The following is a 24,073-nucleotide window of genomic DNA, read 5'->3' on the forward strand; positions in this document are numbered from 1 at the left end:
GACTTCAATTTTGCTAATGGTTAAAAACTGCATCCGCCGAGAGAGTGGATCTTAACATTTTCATCACAAAATACGGGTTGTACCTATACGTGCTGAGAGATGTTCCCCAGGAGAGTAGAGAGAAACACACAATTGTACCACAAGCGGAGAATACAAGGCCCCACAGCGGTTAAACACAGTAGGTCTATGTCACGAAGAACAAGAATCAAAAATATTTCATGAAGATGTCACGTTGCAAAGGGCTACGAGTGGCAACGTTTACTGAAAGTAACGAGAGGGCTTGCACAAAACACCGCTTGTTCTGGAGGCTCAGCGGCCATTTTCTGTCCGTGAGTCCAGATGCGCGCGCGCCATTCGGCGTCGGCACGCTCGGACCGGAGCGCTGGCTCCGGCAGCACTGGCTGTGTGGCCTGGGGAAGTTGTTCGACCTCTCTGTGCTTCAAATTCTTCATCTGTAGAATGACAACAACAACCGCACTCGCCCTTTGGTTATTATGATCGCGTGAGTCACTGTCTACAAACTCTTACAGGAAGGTCCACACCACCGAGCACCATGCTGGCTGCCATTCTATGGTTATTAGAGAAAGTAACTGGCGAAGCACAAAATTTACGAGCTGGGATGCATCTAGGAAGGGAGGGAGAGGAGCGGGAGGGGGATGTAACATGGGGTTCGTTTTACTTTCTAAAAAACAAGAGTAAAGTCTGTATTCTTGCTGATTTTGACTCACAGACTCATGAACATATATTCTAACTCATCTGGCATACTTTTTAAAATTTGTATTTTTAATTCTGTTTGCTTTCTCAGAAGTGCAAGGATAACCTTTAATATTTACCTAAAAACCATCATTGCTTTCATGGAAATGTTGAAATTGACACTCTTAATTTTTAGCCTCCTTTATGTTTTAGTGGCCGTAAGATTAAATTAAAAAAATAACTGTCCCGTTTCACATTCCCTGGCCGGGAAGATGGGCAGGAAGAGCGTCTCCCTCAGATGGCCGGGTCCTGGGGGTTCCCGACACCCGGTCCCTCTCCTTGGCCGGCCGCGCACAGCTCGGGGCAGCGCCGGGGGTGCGAGCCCTGCCCCAGCGGGCGCAGCACCAAAGTCAAAAGTGAACATGCTGCTCGCACCTTCCGTGGGGTCTGTGGTCCCAGCAGCCGACCCTGTCCCCGACGAGGCCTGGCCACCTGTGGTCCCAGCAGCCGACCCTGTCCCCGACGAGGACTGGCCACCAAAAAGAAGAAACACGAAGAATGTCCAGAATGGGCCGCAGGGAGGGCTCCCGCGGTCACAGAAAACACCACGGGCGCTCTGTCTGGAGTACCTCAGAGCCACCTGAGGTGGGCCCTAAGCCAGGGCGCTGCCCCCCCGACCCCAGACTGTCTGAGGTGGGACGGGAAGAGGCTTTGGGAACAGACATTCTGCCCAGGTGTGACTTCACCCCTCACGCCCGGCTTTACATGCACAGATACTCAGACATGGAGGGACAGAAGGTCAGAAATGTGCCTCAAGTCAAGGGAAACCATCACGCAAACAAAAGGCATCAGTTTAACGCCTGAAGTCCACACAAAGTGGTACCCGGTTCCCGGCCGTGATGGGAGCATTGACAGCTCAGGTGACCAGTGCCGGTCAGGAAGCTGCTTCACCCCCTGGTTTCCTAGATGAACAACAAGTCTCTTTACTCACCAGCAAAACGGGCTCTGTAAGAATTAGGAAAAGCAACGAAAGCAACAGAAAACTCCATTTCACTGAGGCAATGACCACCACACAGGATCTGTACTGCTAAGATAATTTCAACTTGCACAGAAAACTGTGGAATAAATTTTTACTCCATTAGGGGAGCTTAAATATCAGCTATGTACTTCACAGACAGTACGATGCAGCAGAAAAACCAGACCATTTTCATCAGGGAAAAATGTACACTAAAAAGAAATGGAATCTAAAATACCTGAAAATGCTACGAAACGAAACGAAATGAAATATCACGGGTACATGAAATACTACGAAAATATCAAGGCTACATGGGGCGTACCCAGGCCCGGAGAAGCTTCAGGAAAACAGCTGAATTTTCGTTACAAAATGGATAACCTCTCAGCATCGGTAAGGTGCCCAAGGGGTTCCACCTGCTGGACGACAGCAGGGGGTGGCTGTCCCCTGCTCTGAGCTGCTGCGACCCTAAAAGTGGAAGCATCCTGGGCGACACGGCCAGTCAGGTCTACGGCGTCCAGACGGGACACAGCCTCGAGGTGAGAGCGTGTGCCCACAGGGCTTCTCCTCGAGGACACGGACGGCGGCACCCCCGCCCGCCCAGCCCGAGTACACCACCTGCTGGAGACAGACCTGGCCACAGACACACACCTGTGGACAGGTAACCCGACCGTCCCCTCGGAACCACCCGTGCTCCCGCACGGAGCCCACAGCGCCCTCAGGAAGTCAGGGGGCTGCGTGGGACCGTGTGAGGAAGGAGCCCTTTCAAAGAGGAGCCTGCAGCCCGTCAGGGTTCCATCTCATTGTGAGGCAGGGGTCTGAGGGCCGGGGGAGACCGCAGGGCTGGCGTCCGAGACGCCACAAAGGAGCTCCAGGCACCCCTCCAAGTTACACCCTCCCCCTGCCTGTTCTCCAAACTTCCATCCTCGTTTCCCCTGGGCCCCCCACTACCTATTCACAGCCTCCTGATCTGCAGACACTCGCTTCTCACGGAATCACTCACGAAACCTAACGCTTTGGCACCCAAACAACTTGAATCCCCGTTCCAGACCGGGCTTCAAAGGTCATGTCACCTGCAGCGCTGGGGGCTCGATGGGGCCTCGGGAGCCCCTGTCGTGGGTAACCAGGGGCACAGCGAGACTTCACCACGTCACCGGCGAGACTCCTACCAAAGGAGGGTCCTTTCTGGGCAGACAACGTGTGCAATGACACTCAGGTGCCACCTGCAATCCCGCAGCCTCTGGGGAAGGTGGAGGGCGTCCCCAAGAGGCAAGAACTGAAGCTCGAGGACGCAAAGGCCCTGGCCAACGGAGGTGCCTGCGTGTGGCACCGAGCCCTGCACTCCCGTGCACCCCGTGCCCTGTGCTGGCTCCAATGACTCTGCTCGGCACGGGGACCTCGGGGCAGGGATGCGGCTCCGACGGCTCCAGCACAAAGTAAACCACGCTCCAAGCCGAGCACCGGAACCGCCTCCCACCCATGGGAGCGTGTCCTGTCGGTCCACGATTCTGGCGTCGAGGATGCTGAGGGCAGGGCAGCTCCCTCACCGGTCCCCAACTTGAAGGTACAGAGCACCCCAATCCCCGGTCACCCTGGGAGTTACAGAGTACGTTCCAGTGTGTGAAGATAAGGGCGTCTCAACCAGAAAGCCATCCTTACAAGTTACCAGCAGAAGCCAGCCTGTTGAAGACACATGTCTGTCATTCATTCACCTGTCACACGACTACTGGTGCTTCATGGGTAACGTCCAAATGCATCAGCATGTCTCAAAATGCACAAGAACCACGATTTCTGAAGGCCACCGTGAATGCCACCCTTCACTGGGGGCATCGTGTATTCAAGGTCCAGGGACCGGGGTGGGATCAATTCTTCCCTCAACCGTAAGGAGCTCCACCGGGAAGACCACAGGCTCCCATGAAAACGTGAAATAGCCAGTCTGCGCAGGGGCCCGGGGCCCCCCCGGCCAGCCCGATCCTCCCCCAGGGCCGGTCCCTGAGCCCCACTCACGAAAGACCGTATCGAATGAGGAACTCGCGTGAGACGTGAACGTCCATCACAAACACACGGGCAAACCTGTTTCACGACAGATGCGACCTCACCTTCCTACCTCGCGCCTGTGACTTGTGCGCACCTGCTAAGCTCGATGTAACCTTCTCCTTAGGGGCCCCTGGGTGGGTCCGTCGGTTAGGTGTCCAATGCTTGATGTCAGCTCAGGTCTTGATCTCAGGGTGGTGAGTTCAAGCCCTGTGTCAGGCTGCACACAGGGCGTGAAGCCTGCTTAAAAAAAAAAAGGGAATCTAACAGACAAACCTTGTTTTAAAGCAGGAGGGAAATACCGTCAGTGCTAGAACTGGACCACTGTGGTTCTACGGGCCACGTGCTGCCCACGGAAACTCCCCGCAGGAGAGAGGGTGCCGTGCAGACATCAGCGCCCACTTGACGGCCCTAAAAACCCCATTTGTAGTTACTTTTGTGATATTTTAAGTGGGCCATATTCTGAACAGACACATCACAAAACTGGCTCACCTGCACCCCGCTCACCCGTGCAAACAGCAACCACCGCGGCGGGGCCACAGCGATGTTGGCGAGGGTGCTGGAAGCTAAGAGGACGCATCCTCCTTGGGAAACGCTCACCGGTGTCGTCACAAGCTGAACGAACAGCGGGTGACCCAACCACTCCAATGCAGCGAGAACACAGATCCACACGAGGGCTCGTACACAGACAGTCGTAACAGTCAAAACCCGGAAACAACCCAAGCGCACATTACAGGCAAACCGGTAAGTAAGTGTTGTTCCAACACAGGGATGCACCTGGCAGGAAGGTCTCCGCGCACCTCCAGCCCAAACGTCACTTTCCTGGACACGCATGGATCTCACGGTGGTCGTGCTGAGTGAAAAAAGCCACACAGAGCAGCATGCGTGAACCGCCTTCTACCGGAGTTCTAGAACGTGCAGACTGATCCACGGGGCGAGGCAGGGCAGTGGCTGCAGCCGGCGAAGGGGCGGAGTCCTGAGGGCTCAGGGACCTTGCGCTGAGGGACGCATCCTCTGCGATGGTGTCCCTGGCACCCAAGTACGTGCAGACCCACAGAGAGACACTTTAAATGAGGGCAGTTTGCTGTGTGCAAGTTATGCCTCCGCGAAGTCCATTAGAAATCTGCTTTCGTGAACCACAAACCTGAGCTTTCTCACCACGTGTGGTGGGGTGGGTTTTGTCCCCCCAGGTTTGTTCGTTGCAACCCTAACCCCAAGAGCTCAGAACGTGGCCTTACTCGGGGACAGGTGGTTGCAGAGTAGCTGGTTCACACGAGGTCACCAGGTGGCCCCAGTCCAATGGGACCGATGGTGTCTGTGCAGGACGGAGACACGGGGACAGATAGGCCCCCGAGGAGGCAGTGGGGGAGACTCGCGCAGACACCATGCCCCCCGCCGAGGAACACCACCGGTCAGTCGGCAGGGAAATGCTCCTCTGCGGAAGTCTGTGCGGCCCTGAAATTCAGCTCTGTCCTCCCCACGCAGATGTTATTTCCCACCCTGTGAAGTGCTTAGATGGTTTGCTATGTTCTGAACAACTCGAGGTGAAGACACCCACGATGAAAAATCATTTTACAGATCAGACTCTTACACGTCGAACGGTCATTGGTGGCCGGCGACATGGGAAGTGGTATTACCCGAATTTTCTCTGGTGAGAACCCACAGGCAGCGGGAGTTGCTGGAGAACTTCACAGTTTCCACGCTGCAGCCGACAGCGTCTAAACATGCAACATGCAAAGCCGCCCACCCCCCCGCCCCGGCTGCGGGTCTGTGGGCACAGCCCCCACTTCCGGCCCCTCCTCTGCCGCTTTCTGTTCCCTCTCGTCCCTGTGGCCTCCGTACCTGCCTTGGTGTCACTTCCCTCTCGGGCACACCCCCACCCTGGTCCCCCACCCCTGTGCTCAGGTGCCCCCTTTCCACTGAAGACCGTCTGAGCAAATTTCTAACCGTGGGAGCAGAATTCAGGCTCTCACTGCACCACCGATGTGATAGAGCCAACCCAGGTCTGAGGACACCACTCCCTACACAGAGACCCTCCCCCCCTGCCCCAGCACCACCACCAAGACCAGAGTCACAGCAAGGATGATTCTAGATCAGCGCGAAGGTGCTGTGCGGGTACGGGGAGGGGCTGGGCCGGGGCAGCTCCCCAGAGTGGGCACAAACCAGTCACGGGCAGCGGGGAAGGGAGCAGCGCACATTCAGAGGGTCGCAGTGGCCTCTGAAGAAGCCCCCCGTGAGAGTCCAGGGCCTTCGGCGGCCTCTCCCTCTCTGACCTGGCCTGAGCCTCGAGGAGCTGACGGCACCCACCTCTCTGGGTGGGCAGGTCTGTGCGGCTACAGGAGCTAAGGTGATATGGAGGGAGAGGGCACCCCAGCAGGGCCCTGACCCGACCACTGAGCCACCTGCCTGGCCACTCCAGCCCAGCAGCCGGGGAGCCGCAGGCCCACCCGACATCATGTGGGCAGAAGAACCCAGTCGGCCACGGAAGCTCGAGAGACGCCGAGCCTCTGTGTTTCTGGATGGTTCAAAGTGCACGCGAGGCCCACAACAGAGGTGGTGAGGGCACCACCCTTTGGAGTCCGAGGGGGAGCCCGGGCAGTGCCGGCGACAGGCCGGGAGCCAGCTGACAGCCAAGTGCCCGGCTGCGGAGGATTCGGCCTCAGGGCTGGGGCAGCAGTCACCAAGACAGGGACCCAGGGACCAGCACTCCAAGGGGAGGGGAGATTCAGCAGGAGCCCCGGACGGCCTAACTCAGCTTCTGGTGCACAGGAGCGGGCCCTGGGGCTGGGGGAGGACGGAAAAGGCCTGAGCAGGGTCAGGGGTCTCGAGAGAGCCCTCAGAAAAAGGCCAAAGCAGGCAGGGCCCGCGCCTGCCGAATCCACCTGAGGGCTGAGCGAGTGCAGCAGCTCCGACCGACTTCCAGTTTCTCTGCTTCCGCAGCTGGGAAGCTGGCCTGGGGGAATTTGTGTTGTGGGCTGGGGGAGAGAAAGGGGAAGAGGTCAGCTCTTTGCGCTCCTCCCCCCAGACACCTCCTGCTAGACCGGGGTCCTATTCCGGATGCCTCTTCTTTAAACCACACTTGGTCTTAAGGGCAGCTAAGCGCCTTCGGGTAACGCGTGAGGCGCTGGGCAGTACTGACGTGCTGTTTTAACGGGCCTTGTCTACAAAGGCAAATTCTGCACGGAGCAGAGGAGGGGTGGCAAACCCCTCCAGCCGCCAGACGCTGCCTCCCCCTCCAGGAAGCTCCCAGGAGCTCCTCCCCAGTCAGGGCACCAGCCTCTGAGCACAGGAACACATCTCTGAGCACACTCTTGGGTCAACATGACTATGGTGCCTTTTTCACATTAAACCTGTAGTACTGAAATCTTACGTGTTAAACTCAAGAAGTGTTTTTCAAACGTCCCCCGTGAAGCGCTCGTAGAAGTAGGAGACGGCAAATCCCTGATCTGGGGGAGTGGACGGCAAGGCCGCAGCCGACCAGCCACACGCTCCATGACATCCCAGCTCCAAGCCATCAGTGCCCAGGTGACATGGCTCCAGACGTGACGGCACTCGTGTGACGGGGGTGGACGCGGCCACTCGCTGTTGTGGGTGAGTCGCGTCCCAGAAACAGCCATGTTGAAGCCCCAACCCCAGTACCTGTGAATGTGACCTTATTTGGAACTAGGGTCTTTGCAGATTTTATGAAGATGAGGTCATAACCCAGTGGTATTGGTGTCATTATAAAAATGGGAAATCTAGACACAAACACAGAGAGAGACCATCTGAAGGCAGAGACAGAGCCATGGGGTCACAGCCCATGCAGGGCCTGGAGCCCTGAGAACCACAGGGCAGGGAGGACCCTTCCATAGAGCCTCAGAGGGAGGGAGCACAGCCCTGGGACACCTGACTGCAACTCTGGCCCCACTTTCCTGTTGTTTTAAGCCCCCAGTTTGTGGTACTTTGTTATGAAAGTCCTACACATCAACTAAATTTGTTTTAAGAGGGAGAGAGAGAAACAGCACGAGCAGGGGAGGGGCAGAGAGAGGGAGAGAGAGAGAATCCCGCACTGTCAGCACAGAGCCCGAGAGGGGATCCACCCCACAAACCCGAGATCATGACCTGAGCCGAAATCAAGGGTCGGCCACTCGACCGCCTGAGCCACCCAGACGCCCCTGGACTTTTTTTCTTAAAAAGAAAGCTGAACAGCTTCACGAGGCAGAAAAACTATTTCTGTGAACTTTAAGCCTGAGACGCGCTGTGACTTGGAATGCTAACCGAGCACTTGCACTCCCTGCATCAAGACAGGAACAGACTCCAAATACGAAATGAAATCAAGGCAACACCTTGCTCTTCCGCACCGGGATGAAACCCTTTGTGCCGCCGTATTCAACTTTTCATTTTGAAACACTTTGCAACTTACGGGAAAGTTGTAAGAATAATTCAGACAATGCCCACCTACCCCTGAACCAGATACACCAGTTTTAAACTTTTTGCAACGTTTGTTCACATTAAGTACTAGCCCACGTGTTCACACAGCCACGTTCCTATTAACCGCCGTAGACGAGCCACCTCTGGTCCACGGAAGGCGCTGCCGGCAGGGTACCCGGCGGCTCCGGCACTGAAGCGCCCAGTTCTTAATTTCAGCTCACATCGCGATCTCACAGTTCGTGGGTTCGAGCCCCGAGTCAGGCTCTGAGCTGAAAGCCTGGAGCCTGCTGGGGATTTTCTCTCCCTCGCTCTCTGCCCCTCCCCCACCACGCACTTTCTCTCTCTCAAAATAAATAAACAGGCTTTAAAAACAGGCGCTGCATGCGAAGCTGGGCCAGCTGGGCCAGGACCACCCTGAGCAGGGCACAAGCATTGATCATCGCCTCGTCTCCGTCACCTTTTGAGACTAGTAGCAGACAGCACAGGCCTTTCCCAGGTAAACACTCGTTACATGCTGAATACACGACGGACTGAAGGACGCACAGGCAGCTGCTGACTGAAGGGTCATCGCCAGAGCAGGAAGCAGACCAGGTGGGCAGCTGCAGCCAGGACCGCTCGGCCCCCAGTGATGGCTCAGCTTCCTTAACTCACAGGGACATCAACAACACAGCCAGTCCCGGAGCCGTCAACAAAGAGATCACCCTGGTCCCTGGCAACCCCATCAGTGGCCAGCCGAGCCCGCCTGGGGGCAAAGGCCAGGCTGCAGGGGCCCAAGGCAGGGGCATGTGATGAAGGCAGGAGGTCAAGGCGGGGCCGCCCTGGCCAGCAGTGGGCACCAGCATGGGGGCCACCTGGACCCACCAGGAGTCCGAGGCCGTGGGGCAGAAGCCCTGTGGGAGGGGCAGGGTCTGGGCTGGGACTGGGGGGAGGAGGGGAGGTTTCAGGCACCCTGTGCCCCCTCTCTACACGTAAGGGAGATGGCCTCTCCCAGGGAAAGCCCCTCTGTCAAGTGCTGGGCTGGGACCAGCCCCAAGGCACGGTAAGAAATGAAACTCCCGATTCACAAGGAAAGACCTGGGTCTCAAGGGGAACTTACCAGGGGCCACTCAGGGCTCTGGGGCACGTGGCAGAGACACGAGGGGTCTCCAGGTCTGCCCTGCTGGCAGTGACCACAGCTGCAGGAAGCAGGCACTGAAGGTGCTGTCTCTCTGGGCAGCCAGTGGGCGGGCGGGGTCCTGCCCTTACAGCATGGGGTCAGGGGTGCCAGGTACCCTTGTATGACAAAGCCCTCGGGAATGAGGCCACACAGGCCAGCCATCATCTACCTTCGTCACCAAGCCCGCCCCGCATACCTATCCCCAGGCCCACTACAGAGGGCCCCGAGGCGGGTGACAACTGGAGGACGGTCTTGGCTGGGGTGCTAGGTGAGCCCCACAGCCAGCCTCAAAGTGAACCCCGTGACTTAATGCTAAACCTGTAAAGGTGTCTGGGCAAAGCCTAGAAGAAACCTGGTGAAACATACTAGACTCTGAGAAAAGATTTCAAAGAAAAAATCTGCATGAATGAAGCTGAAAAGATTAACACGAATTCACAAAAACCCAATGATGGTGGTCACGTGCAACCAGAGAACCGCAGGCCACGGGTCCTTCCGGAACACAGCCTGTAGCACACGGTGAGACAAAACACACGTCTTCGGCCAGTAACTCTACTTTTGGGAAATTCGACCCCAAGGAAATGACCCCAAATGCTGACTTGCTCAAAGATGTTGCTAATGCTACTTATAATACCACGATGTAAGAAACTACTGAAATGCCCAAGCAGCCAAGGAAACCATGACGTTAAATCTGAACAAGGCCCAACTCAGAGGAACAATGAAAGGTTGTTCATGTTGGTGCTCAGGAGTTTACAACAAATAAACTGACGGAAAGAAGTGACAGCTGGGACCACGGACCTAAGACGTCTGCTCAGATCCCCTCCCCCCTCCCCGCCCCCCCCATGGCAAGTTGCTCATTTATGAAACTCAAAGACCAAACACTTGCATGGGGCAGGATGAAACCGTTCGAAATTAACGTTGCAGAGGAGGAACGCAGCATAAATATGAGAGAAACCCATGTTTCCCTTTCTTCCCTCCCACCTGGGCTGGGAGAGCCCCCGTGGAGCCCGGGCGGGACTTTCACAGATCCTGCCACCAGGACCGAGGACGGTCTGCCTCCTTGGCCCCCAGAACCGGGCCGATGTGAGCCACGGGCTCCTCTAGGACCTTCCAAGCACCACGGGGCAGGGTCCCCCCTGGAGGAGAACACACACTTCTCCCTCCTGCCGCCCCCCCCCCCCGACTGCCTGGCGTGGAGTGGCTGCCAAAGCCCTGGGACCCCAAGCCTGACTTCGAAGGAACAAAAGGAAACCCTCCTTGGGCCGTGGGCCCTCTGGCCGCACAGCTGTCACCTTCCCTGCTAGTATTTCCCTCTGTGCTCACACAGAGGGGATGGCGTGTGCCACCACCTCGCCGGCTCCCTTACACGCGGTGACATCTTTCACTGACTGACAGTCCGGGACAGAGGGCAGAGGCTAAGTGACGTCTGTCACCACGATCTTGAGCAGGATGACACGAGTGGCAGGACACACACGCTGGCCTGCAAGCACGAGGGGCGAGCCGTCCGCCGTCCCCAGGCCCCGTCAGACCCCAAGCCTGCTGGTGTCAGAGGAGAGAGGCCACAGGACCCAAGCTGTGGCCTTCGCGTCTTCACAGCACTTGGGAAGCAGCACGTGAACAGCGACGGATGAACCCACCCCCTGCGCTCCCCCCCGCTCCGCCAAAATCCCCACGTTTTCTTCACGAGACCGGAGTTCGAGAACCAAGCCCACGTGGCTCAGCCACACACTGACTTCGTCCACGCCCGTGGCTCTGGCGGGCCAGCTCTTCCTCTTCCGACCCAGTGTCGGCTGTGGGCAAAACCATTTACCTGGGAAGAAAACTAAGGCAAAAACAGGGTGCGGCTCCAAACAAGCTGAGAAGCACGCGTTAAAACATTCAAAAGGAAAGGCCTGCAAACGGCAAACTGAGGCCTGGAGTCAACCCGCTGACGCGGAGAACTTTCTCACTAACAGGAAAATTCCAAACTCAGAGCCCCAAAAGCACACGTGTTTTTAAAAGCAGACACCAGGGGTGCCTGGGTGGCTCAGTGGGTTAAGCGTCTGACATCAGCTCAGGTCATGATCTCATGGTTTGTGGGTTCGAGCCCCGCCTCGGGCTCTGTGCTGACAGCTCAGAGCCTGGAGCCTGCTTCGGATTCTGTGTCTCCCTCTCTCTCTGCCCCTCCCCTGCTCGCACTCTGTCTTTCTCTCTCTCTCTCTCAAAAATAAATAAATATTTAAAATTTTTTAATTAAAAAAAAAAAAAGCAGTCACCAAAACGTAAAAACTACTGGGCTTTAAGATATGATGAGTTGAGCCCTCTGATGTGGACATCATTCCTGCAGACGCTCTGCCCGACGCACACGGCCCCTTGCGCCTGGTCCCAGACCCTCCCGGGGGCCAGTGGGGGGCTCCTTAAGGTCACAGGTGCAAGCAGCTACAGCAACAGCTCCGATCTTCAACCAACAAACGGTGTAAGATAAACGTGAATGAGGTCCCCGAGGCGCCACCGCAAGTGCCATCGAAGCCACCGACAGCGAGGACACAACAGCCCAAGGGGAACCCGGATCCAGGCCGGCACGGCCGCCCCACAGCACAGCCCTTACAGGGAAACGGGGCCCGCAGAGCACCCTAACCCCACCCAGCCCGCGGCCCAGAGCAAGACGCTGAGGGACACCAGCGAAATGGGAACCAGTGCGGCTGCGTGACAAGGACGTTTACGCCAGTTCTGTACGTGTTCGAAAACGTCCCGGGTCAGTAAGAATCACGCGGTGGGGCCCACACAGCTTGTAGTTTAGGGAGAATAAGTGATCCCGCGATGCAGACGCAGACAGACTCTAAGGTGCTATGGGACCCGCAGGCCGCGGCTCTGGGGCTGCACAGGCACAGGCCCTCTTCTCTGGGTCGTCACTCACAGGGGACCGCGAGCGAGCGTGAACAGAAGTGACAGCAGCAACCACCCCCCAGCGGCCTGCCTGGCGAGCGGAGCTCCTGGCTCATTAAACGACCTCCGAACCTCCTGGCGAGCGCGGGGTCAGTGTTTGAGGGACCGCGCCTTTGTGAGCGTGGACAGTACATCACTAAACCACAACAGCCTCGTCCACGTCCCCACAACACTCCTGCTCTCACGGCCACTTCAGGGCACGACGATGCCCTCAGCTCCACGTTTTCTTTAGCACAAGACCGAGTTTTCTCCATTTCAAAGACTGCGTTTCAACAGCTGCTCCTTTGCTTTCCCGTGTATCTTACGGGAAGCGCTAAACCCGTCCTGAAACGGTGCCACCAGCCTCACTCGCTGCCTGGCTATGACCTGGTGGGGCAGCTGGGCACACGTGCATCTGCAGGGCACACACAGGGCACACGTGCACCCATCGGGGCACACACAGGGCACACGTGCATCCATTGGGGCACACACAAGGCACACGTGCGTCCACAGGGCACACACAGGGCACACGTGCGTCCGCAGGGCACACACCGGGCACACGTGCACCCATTGGGACACACACAGGGCACACGTGTTTCCACAGGGCACACACAGGGCACATGTGCATCTGCAGGGCACACACAGGGCACACGTGCTTCCGCAGGGCACACACAGGGCACACGTGCATCTGCAGGGCACACGTGCTTCTGCAGGGCACATGCAGGGCACACGTGCATCCACTGGGGCACACACAGGGCACACGTGCTTCCGCAGGGCACACACAGGGCACACATGCACCCATCAGGGCACACGCAGGGCACACGTGTGTCTGTAGGGCACATGTGCATCCACCGGGGCACACACAGGGCACGTGTGTCCATCGGGGCACACACAGGGCACACGTACATCCACCAGGGCACACACAGGGCACACGTGCATCCACCAGGGCACACACAGGGCACACGTGCATCCATCAGGGCACACGTGCATCCATCGGGGCACACACAGGGCACACGTGCGTCCACCGGGGCACAAACAGGGCACACGTGCGTCCATCAGGGCACACACAGGGCACACGTGCATCTGCAAGGCACACACAGGGCACACGTGCTTCCGCAGGGCACACACAGGGCACACGTGCATCCATTAGGGCACACACAGGGCACACGTGCACCCATCGGGGCACACACAGGGCACACGTGCATCCATCGGGGCACACACAGGGCACACGTGCGTCCACCGGGGCACACACAGGGCACACGTGCATCCGCAGGGCACACACAGGCCACACGTGCGTCCATCGGGGCACACACAGGGCACACGTGTGTCCACAGGGCACACATGCGTCCACCGGGCACACACAGGGCACAAGTGCGTCCATCGGGGCACACGCAGGGCACACGTGCATCCATCGGGGCACACACAGGGCACACGTGCGTCCACCGGGGCACACACAGGCCACACGTGCGTCCATCGGGGCACACACAGGGCACACGTGCGTCCACCGGGGCACACACAGGCCACACATGCACCCATCGGGGCACACACAGGGCACACGTGCGTGCACCGGGGCACACACAGGGCACACGTGCATCCGCAGGGCATACACAGGCCACACGTGCGTCCATCGGGGCACACACAGGGCACACGTGCATCCACCGGGGCACACACAGGGCACACGTGCATCCACCGGGCACACACAGGGCACACGTGCGTCCACCAGGGCACACAGGGCACACGTGTATCCGCAGGGCACACACAGGCCACACGTGCGTCCACCGGGGCACACACAGGGCACACGTGCTTCCACCGGGGCACACACAGGGCACACGTGCACCCATCAGGGCACACACAGGGCACACGTGCATCCATCGGGGCACACACAGGGCACACGTGCATCCGCAGGACACACACAGGCCACACGTGCGTCCATCGGGGCACACACAGGGCACACGTGCGTCGATCGGGGCACACACCGGGCACACACAGGGCACACGTGCGTCCATCGGGGCACACACAGGGCATACGTGCATCCACAGGGCACACACAGGACACACGTGCGTCCACCGGGGCACACACAGGGCACACGTGCATCCAGCACTTTCTCTGCAGCAGCAGCAGACTACCCCCCACCCCCAGCCCCACTGATTACCCTTCACTCTGCCCTACTCACCACCACCCAGAAGAACCTGGTCCCGGTAGCCTCCCCGGGCACCTGTCCGGGGAAGGGGTCACCATCTGTGTCTCAGAGGCCCGTCTGTCTGTCTTTGTCACCTCCCCTTCAGGACATGCACTTCAGCAAAGCAAGGGCCTCGCTGGCAGCTGAGAGCCCTGCATGTGGCAGGCATGGGGCTGGGCCTGCTGCACAGGCCACCTCTGCTGTGCCATCCAGGGACCAGCGGCTGGAGAGGTGATGCCTGGCAACCGGAGAACCTTCACTAACGCAGGATTGAGAAGCACACGTGCAAACGTGCAAATACAAGCTACGGTAAATCACGTCCCACACGTTCAGGCCTAACCACCACCACCACCCCCCCCCCCCCAGTCCTGTGAATGTGACCTTGTTTGGAAACAGGGTCTTCGCAGATCTAATCAAGTTAAGGTGAGGTCATCATAGCAGACGTTGATTCAACGTAACTGATACCCTCTTAAGAATAAGGAAATCCCAGGGAGCCTGGGTGGCTCAGTCAGTTAAGTATGACTTTGGCTCGTGGTTCGTGGGTTAAGCCCCATGTCGGGCTCTGTGCTGACAGCTCAGAGCCTGGAGCCTGCTTTAGATTCTGTGTCTCCCTCTCTCTGCCCCTCCCCGCTCTCAGAAATAAATAAGACATTAAAAAAACATTAAAAAATTGTTTTAAAAGAATAAGGAAATTCAGGAGCAGCTGGCAGGCTCAGTTGGAGGGGCATGTGACTCTTGGTCTCGGGGTCATGAGTTCAAGCCCCAAGTTGGGTATACAGATTACTTAAAAAAAAATTTTAAGGGGCTCAGCTAGTTAAGCATCTGACTTCGGCTCAAATCATGATCTCGCAGTTTGTGAGTTTGATCCCTACGTGGGGCTTGGTGCTGACAGCGCAGAACCTGCTTGGGACCCTCCATTCCCCTCTCTTTCTGCCCCTCCCCAGCTTGTTCTCTCTCCGTGTCTCAAAAATAAATAAACATTACAAAATTTTAACAAAAAATAAATAAAACAAAGTAAGAAGGAAATCTAGACACAAAGGGGAGGAGACCATGAGAACACACAGAAGAGATTGGCATGATGCATCCAGAGGCCAAGGAGCACCCAGGATTGCCAACAGATGGGTCCTCCCCTGCAGCCTTTGCAGACAGTGTGGCCCTGCGCACATTCTGATTTGGGGCTCCTGGTCTCCAGAACCGTGAGAGAATGAATCTCCATTGTATAGAAACCAGGTCTGTGGTGTTCTGTCACGACAGTCCCGGAAACTCATACAACAGCAACCTAACTCAGAGCACTGCTCCCAGTCAGATGATCACAAAGGCCGGATGAGATGGGGCGTGAGTGGTTCTGCACCTCCTGTGTGTCCCATGCGCCAACACGCACCCCATCCAAGTCAGTGGTGTGCAGCAGAGCTGGGAGATGCATCTTTTTGAAGCTGTCCGAGGGGCTCCAAGGTGAGAACCACGATACAGTCCGCCCCTTCACCCAGGAAAGCCACGCGGCAAAGGTGCCGGCGTTCAGAACCCAGAACCCAGGCAGGGGTGGCCGTTCAACAGCTCGGTGGCCCTTGCCCCTGCCGCTGGGTGGAAGCACCAGACCTTTCCCGTGGGCTGTGGGCGGAGACAAGGGGAGAGCGCAGCACGCGCCCTTCTGAGTGACGAGTGAGGTGTGGTGTGTGGGCTGCTCTGGAGGCACAGAGCGGAAGGCAGCTGTGCAGAGAAGGGTGGACCCCCAGGGGTGGCCCGCACACCACAGCAACACCAAGGGCAGCTCCAGAACAGCTCCTGGACAAACCTGTGTCTGCACTGAGAGTCACGTGCTCGCTTTAGTGGGCACCCAAAAAGGGTAACCGACATCAAACGCACAATTTCGTGGATATTCTTGCTTAAAACAAGACAAAGATCGGCTTAAGTAAAAAGTAAGAGGATTGTGAATGATCTTGAGCAGGTGTGGGCAGTGCACCGGGAGGCTGCCGTGCTGGTGCTCCGTCCGCTCTCCCTGCGCAAGGACGGCATGCCTACTGGTCCCAGGAGAGAAGACGGCAAGACACATCTGGCCTCTGACCGAGCCCCCGACCTCTGTGCTGGACACAGTGAAGGCGTGCTTCTCAGTGCTGACCCCTTCCCAACCTGCTCCTCAGGCCCCGAGTGCACACACACACCTTGGAAATACTCGTGGCTCTCTCCATCGGGAGAACTCTGCAGTACTGCGGGCAACCTCGCCAGCCGCCCTCTGCCCCATCAGCAAGGCCAGCTGGGTCTCCACCGTGCCGAAGACAGCAAAGCAGCACCGGCAGTCCGGAAGCCAGAGCAGAGGAGACGCCAACAGGTTCAGAAGACCACCTATCCACTCCTCAGATGTTCACTACATTGCCCAATCAAGTTCGGCGGGCAAGTGTCAAACCAACTTTTCTCTCTCTTTTTCTTAAGTGTATTTATCCATTTAAGTAGCCTCTACACCCAACATGGGGCTCGAACTCACGACCCCAAGATGAAGAGCTGAATGCTCCGCCAACTTTAATTCAAAGGGGCGGCCAAAGACAGTGTCACCTTTTCACTCCTTGTTCTGGTCTCATTCTGCCAAGACAAGAAAAGAAAATGAGAAAGCCGAGCCTACTCAGTATTAAAAATCACTTTGTTCGGCCTCCCGGTGGGCCACACAGATGTGTGGTTACTGCCCCAGTGCACAGTGTCTGCTAAGGAGCTCTGAAAAGTTCTTCAAACTACTCTGAGGTTGGAGGAAAAAAAGCCTTCACACAAAATGAAACAAAAACAACGAAACGATATAGAAACGTGTTTCTGTATCGCCACAGGCGATGGAAAACCACCACATCCCCGCGGAAAGGCCTGTGAACTTCCACTTCCAAAGTTGCCCACGTACGACCAAGAGCAAAAACGGAAAGATAGTCTGTGACAAGCTGAGTGGAATTACCGAACTGCACGGGGCGACATGACTCAGAAACGTCCCCCTGGCTTCAGGCGAGGGCCTTGTCCAGTGCCCACCCGAGCGCCCTTGCACGTCCTGACTCCTTCGGGCTCTCTTGACAAATAATCGCAGCACGGGCACCTCTGCGTGGTTACGGAAAACACCCTGCGGCCGGCCCCAAGCGCTCAGCAACTGCGAGTCCAGTCTGCAAGGACTCCCATCCCCAACTCTCTCTCATCTCAGAAGGTCGCACAGGAAAAGCGCCACCTCTAGCGACTCAGAAGCGGATGGAGGAAGCAGGACGGAGTGGCACCCAAACGGGGAGCATGAAGAGCTCGCACCAGCCGCCACCGCAGGGCCCGGAGGGCAGGGCGCCTGTGAGGGAAGGGGCACCCGGCTGAGTCCCCAGAGTCCCAATGCGCCGCAAATATCCTGCCGTCTGCCGGAGGCCGCGCCGGAAGCGGCCCGCATACCAAGGAGCTCTCTGGCAGCAGGAGGAGAACGCACAAGGCCGCCACCCGGGAGCCCTGGGACTCCGGCCACGGGCCCCGGGCTCAGGCCCGCCCAGACCCGCAGCCTCCAGGGTCCGGGGCCCAGGCCCAAACGCGCCATCTGGGAAACACCGGGCGGTGCCGACCTCCCTGCACACGCGTGGAGAAGCACGAGGGCGGGGAGCCAGAGACACTCAACCCCAGGGCCTGAGGCGGCACCTGCCGGGCCCCAGCGCCCCACCCCCTCCCCGGGGCAACGAGGGCATGCGGGGTGGGTCTATGCATCAGACCCACCGGGAAGGGGAGCGTCTGACCCGACAAGGTGTGGGCAGGCTCCTCGTGGGGCACGGGGCCGCCGCCAGGCCTGCAGCCGGTCTGCCTCTGAGGAGGGCCTGTGTGCCCGTGAACCTGTGGGTGACCCTGGGCCAGCTGCTACCTTCTGTACCAGCGTGTTCTCTGTCTCTAAATGAAACTGAGTAATTTCTGCCTCTCTCAAAATTTCCTAAGCGGACTTAAAGCTTCTGAAATAAAAGGATAATGGCACTCAGAAGCTTTACTACTTTAGGGGCACCTGGGTGGCTCAGTCGGTTAAGCATCTGACTTCAGCTTAGGTCACAGCTTGTGAGTTTGAGCCCCGCATCAGGCTCGGAGCCTGGTTCAGATTGTGTCTCCCTCTATCTCTGTCCCTCCCCTCCTCATGCTCTGTTACTGTCTCTCTCAAAAATAAGTAAACATTAAAAAAAAAAAAAAAAAAAAAAAAAGAAGTTTTACTACTTTAAATGGGATGGGATGAGAAAAGAAACGTTTTTAAGATTCAAACAGGGCCAGGGGCACTTGGGTGGCTCAGTACGTCCAGCATCAGACTCCCGGTTTCAGCTCAGGTCACGATCTCACAGATTCATGGGTTCAAGCCCCGAGTCAGGCTGTGTGCTGACAGGTCAGAGCCCGGAGCCTGCTGGGGATTTTCTGTCTCCCTCTCTCTCTCTGCCCCTCCCACTCCCAATCCCTCTCTCTCTCTCAAAATAAATAAGTAAACATTAAAAAAAAGAAGAAACTTTGGGAGTGTCTCTCTAATGTGACTCAAAAGCACACCTGTCAACACACAAAGTTCAAAACTGCGTGAACATTATTTCTCACTTTTCTAGTCTAAAATACCTACCTTCGCGAGTTTTAAGTCCAAATAATGATGTTTTAAAATACCCAGTAATTTTTAAATCTGAATATGACTTAAATAGCATTATTGATAAGAAATTTAACAGAAAACTTTGGATAAATCATACTAGGATCAAATTTAACTGGCCTGGTTTCTTTTTACCCTTTAACAGAAAAACTTTCTAGTTTGTTAGGAAAGGTTATCTCTGTCTTCCATGACTTTTTCATCTACAAATAACATCCCAGGCCACATTCTGCCATCACTAGCAAACCAAAACACAAAGCCTGGGTCTGCACATGTAAGACGCAAAGTGTTCAGGCCGGAATGGCAGAAAAGAGGGAACCCTTCCCTAACCTCATGGCGTGAGGCCCAGCCATACAGGCCACGCACAGCCAGAGCTGGGGGCCGAAGGCATCAGAACCACAATCAGGATGACACAGTATTTCAAACACTTAAATCAGCCTCGTGGCCTCAACAGAGATTTTTAATCATCCACTCGTTCTTAGCAGCCAGCCCACTAAAGGAAACTGGTAGCAATGTTTTATCAGGGGAGGGGACAGATACACAGGGGAATTCTGGGCAATGTGCCATCACTCAACAGACTTTAAGGTAAATTACGTTAGGTCAGAGGAAATAAAAAGTCTATGCATTTTTTTAATGTTTATTTATTTTTGAGAGAGAGAGAGAGAGAGAGAGAGAGAGAATGAGAATCAATGGGGGGAGGGGCAGAGAGAGAAAGGGAGACACAAAATCCGAAGCAGGCTCAAGGCTCTGAGTTGTCAGCACAGACCCCGACACGGGGCTCAAACCCACGAACGGTGAGATCATGACCTGAGCTGAAGTCAGACGCTTAACTGACTGAGCCCCCCAGGCGCCCCAAAAGCCTATATTTTTATGAGAACATGGGTCAGGAAGGAATGCCAACTCCCAGAATGGACTGCCGTGGCAGGTGCTGTGCTGCAAGGTGTGAGGAGGACAGGAGGGACGGAGGCTTCTAGAACCTTCCCCTCACCTTAACACAGCAGCCAAGAAGGCACCTGGGCACATGGCGTGTCAGCAAAGGAAGGAATTAGCTCAGGTGACCGGGCGCTCTTCTAAGCACCGTGCACTAAGTGGGTCTCCTCAGCTCGTACAGGCTGGTCCAAGACCTCTGGTAGAGAACAAAGCAGGAGGGCCACACAGCTGTCCCAGAAACACATACCACAGGGACAGTGTGGCCCAATTTCTTTTAATTTGAAAAGCCCCACATACGGATAACGTTGGAAAGTTCACTCTCTTAAAACTTAATTTCGTGTAACATGTTTGTAAATAACACACCCTCTGACAGCAAAAGGGCGTCAGGCCTAAGCATTTCCTCTAAACCAGGAGTGATCTTGCCCTTTCCAGGGGTCTGTGTTGCCCTTTCTGTGCTCATGTGTGACGGAGGAGCACGGGTGTCACCGGGGTTAGGGAATCACCGGGCCCTGGATAACTGAGTGGGGACACAGACCGTCAAAGAGGGTGGTGCCCCTCTAGGCGGCAGTCACCTGAGCCCCAGAAGGTGGACATCACCGGGGTCTGAGCACAGGAACGAGGCATTTTCAGAGAGAAAACAGGCAAACCTGAACAGAAATGGTCTCATCAAAACGAAACTCTTATGTCCAAGATGACGTCAACGAGAGGCTTAATAAAATGCCTTCCCTAAGGCTGGTCTCCAGGAAAGGCCCAAAGTGAGGACCTTCCACTATCTTCTAAAGAAAACTCACAACAACCACCCCCGTCCCTCCTTCAGCAGAGACTATGAAGAGGACAACTAACTTTATAGGGGACACAGGGCTTAGATCTCAGTAACTTCTGCCTCAGCATGCCTATCATTCACTTAATTCTTTCTGGAATAACAAGGCACCCCAGTTTTCAGTGCAAAATATCTAAAACTACCATAAAATAAACCAAATGAAAGGACTCCAGTATGATAAAATACTACTGTTTACTTCATTATTCATGTGAAAAACCCTCCTCTAAATTTCTCTCTGAGGAACGAGCTATTTTCCATTCCTGCAGAGTGGAAATATTGCCTTGTACAGGCAGCGAGCGGGCCAGCCACACAGTGAATCCACAAGTCTGTTACCCACACGGAAAGTTAGCTTTGATAATAAATCCAACAGGAAAGATTCTACAACTGACCCGATTAAGCTGCACGCGAGCACTCCGTGCACAGGTGTCCTCGCCCAGCAGTTTGCAAAACGCGTCGCCTAATTAGCATTTCTTTAAACAATGCTGATAACAATCTTGCCACCGTAATCCTCCACAAATGCGTAGCTGAGATTGTAGCACGGGAAGCGCGAGGAAATTCGCTGTGAATCTCAGTCAAACTTTCTTTTGTTTATATTTCTCGGTGTCAGAAAATATCTGTTCTTTACCCCTTGTGGCTTGTACCCAGGCTCCTCGGTCCAGCCCTATTGTGCGTGGTCCGTTACACCTACAAATAATAAATTTGTTACCGGGGCCAGGGGAACCCCAACTAGCCACAGCCCTCCTCCTGGCGCAGAAAATTCCCCATTTGCCATCGGATTGAGTTGTCAGACAGTGACTCGTGCTACCCTGTGAAACTGACATGTCTATTTACGGAGAAACAAAGACACCGCTCGCGGCGGACCCGGCTCCCTCCGCGCGCCCCGTCCGCTCCGCGCGCCCCTGGCCGCTCCGCGCGCCCCGTCTCCTCCGCGCTCCTCTGGCCACCCGGCCCCGAGGCCCCTGCGCCCTGGTTCATCCAGCAATTAAAATGGAGACGAGGCCGGTGGCCGGCGTCAGGGGGAGACAATGACCCCAAAGGCCTGGTGGGGCGCGGGGACCCTCCTGCGCCCACCTCCCGCAGTTCCGACTCTTGGCAAACTCGGCGCGGGCGGGTCCGGGTGCGGCTCGGCGGCGCGGGCGGGGGGCGCGCGGGACGGCGCGGGCGGGGGGCGCCAGGACGCCCCTGGGCTGCCTCCTGGGGCCGGGCGTTGACGCAGCAGAAATTACCAGCTGGAAAATTCCCCTTTTGGAGGTGACGGGGGAGGGATCGCGGCGGCAGCGGCAGGAAGCGCGGAGGGCGAGGGGCGCCGGGCAGCCCCGCCGCCGCCGCCGCCTCCGCGCGCAGCCCCGCGGGGACCCCGCACCGCCCCCGCCCGCCCCGCCCCGAGCCGCCCGAGCTTCAGGATCGGCGGGGGCCGGGCTGGGTCGTCGCCGCCGCCGCCCCCGAAGCCGCAGCCGGGGCGCGCCGATCGCCGCCAGGAGGGCGCCCCCGCGGGGCGGGGCGCAGTGGGGCGCGGGGCAGCAGGCGGCGGGGGCGCGCCCCGGCTCGGAGCTGCCCGGCCTCGGAGCGGCCCTGGCCGGGCCCGGCCGCGATGCGCCGGCCCGGCCGCGCGGACAATGAGCCGGCGCCGCTTACCTGTGACCCCATGGGGCGCGGGCGAGGGCGGGCGCCGCGGCCGCCGGACCGGCGCCGGTGATCGCCGCCGCCGCCAGGCGAGCGCTGCGTCCGGGCGGGTCCGAGCTGCGCGCTCGCCTCGGCTGCTCCGTCCGTCTGTCCGTCCGTCCGTCCGTCAGGCCGGCGCGCGCCCCCGCGCCCGCTCCAACCCCGCGGCCCCCGCCGCCCGCGCGCGCGCCCCGCCTGCGGACCCTGACCCCGCCCCCCGGCGCGCGCCCGGCCGCTGCTGATTGGCCCGAGCGGCGCCCGGGCCGCGGCCACCGCCCCGGGCCCCGCCCCCGCCGGCCCGGCCGCCGGCCCCGCCCCTCGCTGGGCCCCGGGCTCGGCGCCGCGGGGCGGGAGGGGGCCGCGGCGGGGGTCGGCTCCTCCGGGCCCCCCCCGCCCGCCCCGTGGGCGGCCGGACAGCGGAAGTGCGGGCTGGAGCTCGCTGGGCATTGTGGGAAGCCCCCTCCCCTGGGTTGGCGGGGGGCGGGGGCGGCGCGGCGTGGGGGTCTCGGAGCGCCGGTGCGGGTGCCCGCGGGAGGCCGAGCGGCGGGCCGAGCACCGCGGCGGGAGATGGGGCTCGGGGACTAGGGCCCTCCCCCCCCCCGCCCCTTCCTCCCCGGCGCGGCCCACGCGCCTCTTCCTCGGGGGCGCGCGGGTCCCCGGGCCACAGGCTGTCCCCACGACCCGATGCGCAGTCCCGCCGCGCGCGTCTCGCAAACTTCGCGACTTCCCCGCCTGCTCAGGAGGCGGTGCGGACCTCGCGCGGTGCGGAGAGAAAGCGCTGTCGCGGCGGCGCTGGGGCGCGCGGCTGGAGAGGGCCTGTGGCCGCGCGCTCGCGCCGTCGGGGGACCTCGGCGCTCCCGGGGAGAGGGGCACCTCGGGGCGCGGGCCACGCGACGGCCCCCGCCCCCGGGGGCTTGGGTTCGGCCAACTTAGGAGCGCCGGCGGCTGCGCGCGCAGGGTCCTTCCCGCCGCGTCGTGCGTCCCGCGCGGGTGCGGCCCCCGGGGAAGGGGCGAAGGAGCGGGGAAACAGGCCGCCTGGGGCAGCCGGCCCCCTCACCCCCCTCCACGACCTGGAGTCGTGCTGCCCGGGATGGGCCCTGCGCCTCCCTTCTCGCCCCCGCTGTCGTCGAGCCGAGCCCTCGGGCGGGCTGAATGGGAAGCGTGGCCCCACATTCCTGGCTGGCCTGTGCGGGGGCAAAGGCCACCTCGCTTCCTCCCGCGGGCGCGGCGGTGGGAAGGGAGGTGAGCCTGTGGCTAGCCAGCCGCGCAGAGGAGTGGAGCACGACCCGGCCATCCAATGGCGAGGCTGCGCGGGCCGTCTGCGCCCTGCCTCCCTGCGGGGCCGGGGCCGGGGCCGAGCGCCGCGGAATTCCTCGGGAGGTGGGAGGCGGCGGGCCATTATGGATGCTTTCTCAGGATGTGTGAGGAGGCATTCACTGGGCTGCAGCGGGAGGGCAGGCGGCGGGGGAAATTCTCCTTGAGTGCACAAGGGCGAGCCGCGGTCTGGCAGCCAGCGATGAAAGGCCCGGACACTCCCTCACTTCTAGCCGGCGCCTGGAAATGGCTGTGCAGACACCCTCACCGCACTCCCTTCCCGCTGCCTGGTCTGGCGCTGCCGGCCCGCGAGCCCCCTCCCAAGCCTTTCTGTGGAGGACCCTCGCAGTCACATCCTCCTGGTCTGGAAC

The 24,073-nt window shown here is 58.4% G+C and overlaps 1 protein-coding gene across 4 annotated transcripts in view; it reads right to left on the minus strand.

The window, feature by feature from the left end:
- ZBTB46 (zinc finger and BTB domain containing 46) overlaps positions 1-22,589 on the minus strand; it is a 62,818-nt gene extending 40,229 nt beyond the window's left edge. Inside the window, exons 1-2 of one of the 4 annotated variants that reach the window (XM_078443851.2) lie at positions 22,362-22,587; positions 16,545-16,959 (exon numbers count right to left, since the gene is read on the minus strand). The gene's annotated coding sequence lies outside the window, so the exon portion shown is untranslated. Of the gene's footprint in view, positions 1-3,836; positions 5,088-16,544; positions 16,960-22,361 lie in introns of those variants that run through there. The other 3 variants (XM_060622381.3, XM_060622367.3, XM_060622371.3) reach the window with 3 other exon arrangements.
- Between the last annotated feature and the right edge of the window lie 1,484 nt (positions 22,590-24,073).

This window comes from Panthera onca, chromosome A3 (genome assembly GCF_046562875.1).
Source record: "Panthera onca isolate mPanOnc1 chromosome A3, mPanOnc1 haplotype 2, whole genome shotgun sequence".
Lineage (NCBI taxonomy): Eukaryota > Metazoa > Chordata > Mammalia > Carnivora > Felidae > Panthera > Panthera onca.